Here is a 10,835-nt window from a genome sequence, read left to right as displayed (position 1 = left end):
AGTGGTTCAATCTAGCTGTTCATATCAAGGGCCTTTAGAGCCTTTTCTAGAGTCTAGACCAGTGCAGCCTTTAGAGCCTTACCCAGGCTTGTTCCGCTAGACTCTTCACTCTTGTGATGGCGGGTGCTATTTTAGTTATATATCCAGTTTCTTAGAAATTATGTACATTGGCACCGAGACATAGCAGAAGCTGGCAGGTGATGCCAGTGCACCCTAATGTCCGAATGTAGGTCCACCTCTAAATTTCAGCCTTAACATACTTATATGTAATATTATGTGTTTGGCAGGTTCATACAATCTTATAAAAAACAAGGTTTAGTTATTGTTACACTTACATTAGGTTTGTTAACTCTTAATTTGCCTTAAAAGACAATTGTTTTTTACCATTATTGGAATGAGATGGGTCTGAAGCGAAGAGATATGGAGGATTCATCTTCTTCTTTTTTCTTTGATATAGAGTATTCGTATAGCTGACTCCAAGTAGTTTGGGATTGAGACTTATTTGTTGGTTAGTTGTTAGGCTCCATTGACCAGGACCGGAGCATATTCTGATTCAAATGAGTGGGGTAGATAGCCAATATCTTTTCCAGGCAAAAAGGAGAGTATCAAATTACAGAGTGCTACTCCTATATACCATTGATGATTCTCCTTGTCCTTTCCTATCTTTTGTAATATCCAGGCCCGTTTTCCTTCATCTGGATGTTGCTTTAATTGAACTCTTGCAGTATATGTTATGCAGTAAAAAATGGCTCTTATGCTTGGCAAAACTTGTATGCAAAGCATATTTGGATATCACTTTTTTGTGGACTAAAAATGTGGGCTCTCCTCTTTCTTTCAAAAGACTTAATAGGTGTTTCGACATGAATTGGATAGTATTTGAAGAAAAAAAAAAGTATTTGAAGTTAAGTTGAAAAAAAAAAGTATTTGAAAATTGAAGTCGTGTTTGGACATGCATTTCACTTGAAGAATGTTAAAGTTTTGTGAGAGAACAAAAATTACTTTGAAAAAACAGGTTTGCAGCACCTTTTAAAACTTGAAAACCAACTTCAAGTTGGAGTTGGAAAATTGTAACAATTTGTTAACCAAACAATATTTGAAACATATTTTTGATTAAAAAAGGAAATTTTTTGTATGTCCAAACGGGAACTTAGTTTTATGGTTTTCATTTCTAATACTGATTTTGTGTAAACTTTCTCAATTTGAGTGGTGATGACATTTGAAACATTCTTCAAAGTTGAAAAATGGATATTAATTTTATATTTTTTTCATAGCCCTTCTACTCTTTCAGTTGCCAAGCCGCGCAGACAATGAGATGGAACACCAGACTAAAGAGACAACGGCGTGCAGGCTTGTCCATGTACACTCCAGAAGTTTGTTTCGGGGCTTTTAGTGAGAACAAACAAAATAAGCAACTCACACATTCTCTTCTGCAAATTCACATCTTGATCTCTTGTCTATTAACACTTTTGAGATTCCGCCGGTGTAATTCAAAAAATTTGAACCTAGTCAGCAGTTTTATTCTCCGGGGCTTCTTAATATTGCTCCTAGTAGCTTTCTTGATATTCCTGCAACTAGCATCCTGGATCAGGGTCTTAATTCTTCCTGCAATACTCGTTCTGTCCACTCAACAATTCATCCATCCAAGCGTATACGAGGATCGGAATCTTGTTTCTCTAGTCAAAATGTTGATCTTTTTCAAGCTTTCCATCATTTCAAAATGATGGTTCATTGCTTGCTCAATCCTGAGGGTTCTCTTCGTCATACCACCCATCATTCTCGGATGAAATTCCAGGCAGCCATGCCTTTTTAAATGGCAACTCTCCTCTTCTTCAGAGCCCAAATGGGCTTCTAAGAAGCTGGAGCTCCCTTCACTCCAAACTCGGATGGAAAGTTGGGCCCCACTTCGTTCGATCGAGTCCTTCGATAATAAGTATACTGATTGGGACAGTCTGTCACCTCGAAACAGTGGTCTATTGGACGCCATACTTTATGAATCACAAACATCCAAAGCTTCAAAGAATAATTAACATCAGGAGACTTATTGTGACCCAATCTCCCCTTTAGGTCATTTTGCTGGATCGGAGTTTAGTGAATGTACCCCTATTAGTGGAGGTTCACTAGAAGAGCACCAGTCGATAATAGTTACTGAATTGACTTATCCTAAGTATCTGCACAGTTGAAAGTGTACAGATGTTTATGTTATTTGATTTTTCTATGATTTTGAAGTATGACAGGTTAAGCAAGAGAAGGTTGACTTCGCTCCCACTGATAGGAAGGACGACATCTGAAACCACCATTTGTTTTACTGGGCCAGCGGGCCATGCCCATACAGACGACTCTAGCAAGTATCAGCGGTTTCCACTGCTCAAAACCATAATATAGGTCACATAAAGATACTTTACCGTTGCTCCAAGTTCTGCTTCAAGCATTTGACAGAATAACTTTGTTTATATTAGAAAAAGAGCCCAATCTCCATTTTCTTTTTTCTAAAATTATCATTATATTGAAGAATAAAGCAGCAAATGACTATTACTTGGACAGTTTGGCCGAGTGTTCTAAGGCGCCAGATTTAGGCTCTGGTCCGAGAGGGCGTTGGTTCAAATTCCACAGCTATCATATCTTTTTCTGCAAATTTATCAATTCCAATCTTTAAAGATGAAATTTCAATAACAGGATGCTAAAACGCTAGGCATGGATTTTAGGTCTATTTCGTCCTTTTATCTTCTATTTTACTTGCACCTTCGAATGTGCTGATTTTTAATTTTGTCTAATTTTGACTGCACATCCATTTTAGTGTTCGCATATCTCTACGACACTCATCTTGTGGGTATTCTAAATTCTAAGAGCCCAATCATAAGATGATGAGTTCTAACCCTATATTACTCGGAATCTTCAAAAATGTCCCTACGTGTGCGTCAGATCCTCTCCAAAAGTAGTGCATTTTTTATGGATTGGACATGGGTGGGACAACATTTTGGAGAGCCCGAGTGACATAGTCTGACAAAACAATTAGTGGCATAATGTGAAATAGCAGCAGATTACAGGGAGGTAAAAAATAGAGCATAATTTGTTGGAGCTTCATATATATTTTTGTTGATCTTGAAATGAAGAAGCTCTATATAGTGCCTGTATATGCAATATTGGGAGGTGAAAAGACAATATGGGAACAGGAAGGAGGGTTGATTAGTCATAAAGAGAGCTATTTATATGATATCAAAAAACATTTATCAAACATGTACATTATTTTGAGGCTTATTTTGATCAATTCAGTTACAATTCATTTAATATTTTGATAAATTCAGTTACAATTCATTTAATATTTTCCGTTTTCCTTGTTTTTCTCTATTTTATGAAAGTTTCCAATTCTTTCAGATAACTATAGGTGAAAACATGAGCCTACAGAATCTACATGATTAATTTCTTGGCTTGTAGCCATATCAAAATAGTCAGATATGCTCTCTTCACATTATATTGTCCAATCTGCAAAACAGAAACATATATATCAATTGAATAACAGAGAATACGTGATAAGGTGGGGTCAATATAGGTGCAAAATGAGAAAATAAATTGATCAGATTAATTTTGACTTTTTGAGTAAAAAACACACATCCGTCCGGAATTATTAAATAAAAGTTAAAAATTATCATATACTATGATCCGGAAAGAGTAACGGAAAAAAGATTCACAAAAAGTTACCACTCCTTCCGTTCCAATTTATGTGATGCATTTCGCTTTCCGAAAGCTAATTTGACTAAACTTTGAAGCTAAATTGGATTAGATTAATTACATGAAAAGTACTACTACAACTTATCCTATATCAATTTGGAAAAAATACATTTTAAAGTGTTGATCAAAGTTCATGCAGTTTGAACCGCAAGCTTATACAGTTTCCATTGCTTTTCTTTCCATGGCCTTACATTATGAATATTTTAGTCATGTAACGTCAATTGTTATAGTATTTTACTTTCTTTTTCAAAGGTGATGGCTTTCAGTCTTTTATTCCCCCTACCTCACCAATAAAATAAAAAGGGAAAAGGGTCAAAAATATCTCTCTACTTTAAAAAAAAAAAAAAGGGCTAAAAATATCCTCCAAACTAATTTTAGGTCAAAAATGCCCCTCGCTTTATAACAATTTTCACATATACCCCTGTCTTAACGGAAATTCCCAAATCCGTGAAGATAATTCGGTTTCATTTTTTAAACCCGCTCCATTATTTAAACCCGACCCAACTAAATAAAAACCTACGATCCTACAATCCCCTTTAAACATGTAGACCGGGGTGAAAAAATGTGATCGTAGGATCATAGGTTTTTATATAGTTGGGTCGGATTTAAATAATGGAGCGAGTTTAAAAAATGAAACCGGATTATCTTCGCGGATTTGGGAATTTCCATTAAGATAGGGGTATATGTGAAAACTTTGATGATGTGAGGGGTCCCAAAATTAGTTTGGAGAATATTTTTAGCCCTTTTCCCAAATAAAAAAAAAAAACACAATTCTAATTAGATATAGTTCCACTTTCTGTCTGAATAAAGTTGGTTAGAGAGTGGAAGAAAGAAGAAGAACAAAAATCAAAGTCAAAACAAAACGAATAAAAAAAAAAATCAAAGGTCACGTTTCTTAATTTTCCAATTTTTAACCTCCCTATCTTAATTATATCTCTTCCGTAAAACTCCCTTCTTCTTCTTTCTTTTTTTTTCTTTTCATATGTCTTTCTCCTTTTCCTCTCTTCCTCCCACTCGCCAGAAGTAAAATTCTTTCTTCGTCTTGAATATGTTTATTTTTCCCTTCATTTTATGTTTGTTGTACCACTCACGTTTGTATCTTTTTGTTGTTTTGTTGTCCACTTACTGAATTAAACATCTTTTACTCGTATTTGATATGGTACGTGCTTCTTAATTTTGCAGAACCCATCAAACATGGATACATCAACCACTCTGGTGACTGTAACAAGTTTGGTGAAGAGATTGAGGTGGGCAACGGAAGCGATGGCACCAATTATGGTAGAAACATAGTGTTGAACTTAAATGCAACGAGGAATTTGGAGTTCTTCCAAAAGAGCGATCGCATCACAGGCGTACGTATCCTTTTAAGGTTGAGTACCTTTCGAAGTCAAAGTATTCCGGATTGGTAGTTCAATCACCCATATTGTCAAACAAGACAACCTTATAATCGTCAACTATATCAGGAACTAGATGTTTCCAAACAGATTGGTCTGTCCCAAACTCATGAACTAGGATGATGGTTCGATCCCCTGTTCCTAAAATCTTCGCGTTGTACGCTTCTTCAACTATCCCCATCTCACGTTTCCTTTCAGCTGTGGAAATCAAGGATTTGTGATTTTGGTCTCTGATAGTGGAAAAAAGGTGCAACGGGAAAGAAAAAATGTGGACTTCTTAAGACGTTTTGCTTTGTTTGGGTATCAGTCTTGAGAATTAAAGCCAGGATGGATGACTGCGGTAAGATATTTTTCATTTCTTTGCACATTTGGGTGGCTGAAATTTTTGATATGACACCTATTTATCTTTTTTTCCTTGATGTTTTACATTTTCTACTCAATTTGAATTCAATTTGTGTTACGAATCCAAAAGTCATGTAGGGAAAGATAGAGTCTAAATTAAAAGTCATTATTAAAGAAAGAACTGATGAAATCTAGCTAAGTTAGTTCATGAAGAAGAGAATCTAACTGCTAGTCGTGAGAGAAAGGATGGAGCATTGAAACCGATTCCATTGAAATGAAAATGAGTGAGATACATGGTATATACACAGCTGTCAACAACCTGTATTCTAACTAACTCCTCCACTAACTACTTCACTATATCTGGTAGTACAATAATCAAGTACAATAAGTACAAACTAACGTCTATGCTAACTCCTATGCTAAGCTACAGTACAGTGAAGTGACACATGTATCTCCAATACTCCCCCTCAAACTAGGTGTACTGAAGATATTCAGAACTCCTAGTTCAGATAGCAAGGTGTCATGTTGAATCTTGCCCGGAGCTTTAGTCAGAACTCCTGGATCTGCTTGTTGGTCTTTAGTGTTGATGTAGCGTGTCTGAATCAACCCTTGGCACGCTTTTTCTCTAATAAAGTGGCAGTCAACCTCTATGTGCTTTGTTCTCTCATGAAACACAGGATTGACAACAATTTGGATTGCCGCTTTGCTATCACAAAATACCACAACTGGCCATTCAATCTGTAGTTTCAGTTCCTTGAACAAATTAGTAACCCAAACAATTTCAGTTGTTAATGATGCCAAACTTATGTACTATGCCTCTGCAGAACTCCTGGAAACTGTGGCCTGTTTCTTAGATTTCCAAGAGATGAGTGAATCACCTAGTTTCAACAAATACCCTGTCACAGACCTTCTAGTATTAGGACATGCTGCACAATCATCATCATAATACCCTATAAGCTTCATACTCTTGTTAGATGACATCAGTAATCCCAAACTAATCCTGGTCACCCTTAAGGCTACATTCTAATGTTGTACCTTGGGCTTCTGTAGGAATTGACTTAAGGTCTGAATTGTGTAAGCTATGTCAGGCCTGGTGATGATCAGGTACAACAACTTGCAAATGATCCTCTGATATTGATGTATGTCTGCAAATAACTCAGCTTCACCATTCTCATCATGATGACCTGTTGTCTGTTTCATATTGCATTCCAAAGGAGTCAAAGTTGATCTTCCTCCTGCTAATCCTGCCTCAGATATTAACTCAAGAGCATACTTCCTTTGGTTTATCAAAATCCCCTTTGTAGACCTGCAAAATTCAATACCAAGGAAGAATTTTAGTTCACCTAAATCCTTGATCTTGAAGCTATGATGCAGAACTTTCTTTGTCTCCTGAATTAAGGTGGAATCATTGCTAGTAATGATAAGATCATCCACGTATATTAAAATCATCACTACACTACTTCATTTCTTTTGGGTGAAAAGAGAGTAGTCTAAGTGACTTTGTGTGTACCCAGAATTCAGTAATGCTTCTGTCAATTTAAAGTTCCATTGTCTGGAACTTGTTTGAGTCCATAGAGTGACTTTACAAGCTTACAAACACCTAATTGCTCCCCTTGTACATGCAATCCTTTTGGAAGTTCCATAAATACTTCTTCAGTTAAATCTCCTTGTAAAAAGGCATTGTAGACATCCATCTGATAGATATTCCAATTTTCAGTAGTTGCGATGCAATAATTGTCCTTACAGTCACCATTTTTACCACTGGTGAAAAAGTCTCCTGATAATCTATTCCTGCAGTTTGATTATACCCTTTGACAACTAACCTTGCCTTGCATCTTTCAACCTCACCATTAGCTTTAAACTTGATCTTGAATACCCATTTACACCCTATAGCACATTTTCCTTATGGTAGGGGCATGAGCTTCCAAGTTCCATTGTCTTGCAGGGCCTGTAACTCTTGTTGTATTGCCAACACCCATCTTTCATCCTTAACAGCCTCTTTATATGACTTAGGCTCCATGTTAAGTGAAGTTTTACTCAAATAAGCTTGGTAAGTAGGTGAAATGTGCTGGTATGTGATGTAATTGGTAATAGAATGACCATTTTGTTTTTTAGGACCCCCAATCAAAGTTACATAATCCTGATGCAAAATAGTAGGATGAACAGTCCTGCTCGATTTCCTTATCATTACAGTTGAATTAGGTTCTGCTATAAGAGGAATAGGTTTCCCATTAGTGTCATTGACATCATTATCATTAGTATCCTGCACCTTCATTGCTCGCCAGGTCATCCATATGTGGGTTAACATCTGCTGCTAAAAAGTTAGTATTTACAGAAGAATTAGAGGACAACTGTAAAGGAGGTGGCATAGTTTGTTGAACAAGTGGAAATACTGGCAAATGCTTCTCCTTCAACTCTGCAAAAGGAAAGATCTCTTCTTTGAACACCACATCTTTATTGACTAAGAACTTTCTATCAACCAAGTCATATAGTAGATATCCCTTTTGTGTCATAGAGTATCCTAATAGTACACAAGCACTGGCCCTAGGGGAAAACTTATCCTCTTTGACAACCTTGGTTGCATAACACAAGTATCCAAGTGTCCTTAAGTGATCTAGCCTAAGCTTATGATGATGGAACACTTCATATGGTGATTTACCCTTCAGCACAACAGTAGGCAACTTGTTTATCAAATACACAGCAGTGAGAACACACTCACCCCAAAATCTAATGGGAATACTGCCTTGAAATCTGATGGCTCTGGCAACTTCTAAGACATGCCTATGCTTCCTTTCTACCACTCCATTTTTTTGTGGAGTGTGTTGAAAACTACTTTGATGCACTATACCCCAAGAATCAAACAACACTTTGCATTATTTATTGAAGAATTCACTACTATTATCTGATTTAAGAAATTTAACAATATGAGAGAATTGAGTTTTTATCCTTAAGAGAACATTTCTTAAGTTTGTAACAACATCTAACTTCAATCTGAGCAAATACAACCATATCATCCTATAGTTGTTATCAACAAGAGTCAAAAAAATATCTAAAGACATTGTGTGTGGGCACTTTATATGGTCCCCACACATCTATGTCAACAATATCAAACATGGTCGAACTTCTAGTAAAACTTAAAGGAAAACCTAGTCTTGTCTACTTAGCTAGGGGACACACTGCACAATCTCTACTTGCACACTTATTTATTCTACATTCTACTAATGATAATCTCTTGAGAACATTTATTGAGGGATGTCCCAACCTTCTATGCCATATGATTTCTCTAACTCTGTCTGCATTTACTGCCATCAATTTAGTTACTCTATGTTCTTGTCCCTTTAGTCTGCGTTCCACTAGAAAGTGTGTTTCCTCAAGCTGTTGAGTGGTACATTAGGCTAGGATTAGTCTAAGTGTATTAGTGTCGTTAGCTAGAGTTAGCTAAGTGGAGTTGTTTGCAATCGGAGTATTGCAAGGGTTGAGGGACAATAGGAGTTAATTCCTAGGTTACAAAAGTGTTATTGTAAGGGTGAGGGATTATGGGAGTTGGTTCCTAGCTTACGATAGAGTTATAACCTGAAGTTACTTGGTGTAGTGGAGTTGAAATCCTACTGGGGTAGGTCGTGGTTTTTAATCCCTTAAGAAAGGAGTTTTTCACGGTAATATCTTGCCTTCTGTACTTAATACATTGCATAAGGGAACTGGTACTCAACCAGGTCTCTTCATATTGTGTTTGGTGGATGGATAGCCTGTAACAATTGGTATCAGAGCGGGTTTTTTCTAAAAGATTAACACCTAGAAATGATCTTCATCATGGCCAGTTCACTAAACCAAATGAAGTGAGAGTGCATCACAACTCTAAGATTCGGTGCAGAACAATATGACTGGTGGAAGGCTAGAATGGAAGACTTCATCACTACTGAGGATTAGAACTGTGGAACATCATTTGTGATCGTCCTTGTACTTTTGCTCGCCAAATCCATACTCTGTGACAAAACCAGAGAGCTAAGAACATTCTTCTTCAAAGCCTTGGATCAAAAGAGCACAATTTGGTTTCTTCATGTAAAATAGCAAAGGAAATCTGGGAAGCTCTTAAAAGTACATTTATTGGAATAGACAAAATCAGCACAAAGCTTGGATCTCTTAAGATGAAGGATGGTGAGACCACTCAAGATCCAAAAAGAAGAATAGTCTTGATAATGAGAGCAGAAGTGAGTCAAGCGACGATGACTTAGAAATCGCATATCTCACTCACAGATTTCAAAGAATCATTCGGTAAAATGCTGAATCTTTGAAGAGAAGGAGTAACAGTAAAGATCTCAAGGATAACTCCAATGAGACAGCTACAAAAAGTCCGATATCTGTCAAAGAGGTTACAGAGAGACGGGTAGCTGAGAAATCGATGAGGGAGGCCCTAACTGCATGGACAGATTCAACGAGGGAATCTGAAGATGAAGTTGACTCAAGTAATACACCTAAGGGTGGAGTCAATCATGAAGCCTTAACGAGTAACTTGAATCCCTGTCTCCTAAAAGAATTTGAGAACTATGATGAAGCCAAACGAAAAGGAGGCAGATCATCTTAAAGATCAAGCAGAACTGGAAGGTCACTCTCATAAAAGGTTGCTCTCAGTGGTAAAAGGATTAATAAGTGAGCTTCATAGACTCGCTAAAGAAAAGAAGGAGTTAATTGAGAAGCTTGACAATGCCGAACAAGATAGTTATAATATGGTCGTCAGCATCGTAGATCTACAAGAACAAGTGGAAGAAGTTACCAAGGAAAATCGTCTACTAAACAGCCAAATCAAAAAGCTGATGAATACGATTTATGAAAGAAAGGAGATAGCAAAAGGAGATCAGGTGGGGCATAAAGGTAGACAAGAATGTGAACCCTAAAATATCAGCAGTCTCAATCATTCTGAAAATGAAGATACTGCCAAACAGAGGTCAAGAGAGGAGGAACCTGGTCCGTACCAGAAAAAGAAAGATGTGCCTAGTTTAGAAGGAGGAAGCTCAAGCTTTATTGGTCATCATCCTAAGGGACCCGATCTGATACGGATTCCCAAACGGAGCCAGTAGTTCAGTTTAGAGACCTGGGTGAGAAAAGGACAGTCAAAAAGTAGCATATGAAGTGTTGTTGCTCAAAATCCTTTTGAAAAACTTGAAGAATGCCATGTCACTCGAGGAACTCTGAAGGGAGTGTGCGATTTTCAAAAACACTCTTCTGTTATATTGAATCTGCTTGCTGCTGAAGAAAAATGCTACAAGGTTCAGAAAACTTAAGGTGAAGTTATTTCTTCATGGATGCTTAGTGGAGCAAGCACAAAGGGACCTGGTCCCCGTGACTCAGGTTAGTAGTCTTTCTAATACTTATATG

General features: G+C 37.1%; 1 pseudogene; it reads left to right on the top strand.

The window, feature by feature from the left end:
* The first annotated feature begins 1,307 nt into the window (after positions 1-1,307).
* Positions 1,308-2,337, top strand: LOC132643766 (transcription factor GAMYB-like; annotated as a pseudogene).
* Positions 2,338-10,835: the final 8,498 nt, after the last annotated feature.

This window comes from Lycium barbarum, chromosome 6 (assembly GCF_019175385.1).
Source record: "Lycium barbarum isolate Lr01 chromosome 6, ASM1917538v2, whole genome shotgun sequence".
Lineage (NCBI taxonomy): Eukaryota > Viridiplantae > Streptophyta > Magnoliopsida > Solanales > Solanaceae > Lycium > Lycium barbarum.
Note: the sequence above shows the minus strand (reverse complement) of the source record. Positions and strands in the feature narration are given on the sequence as shown.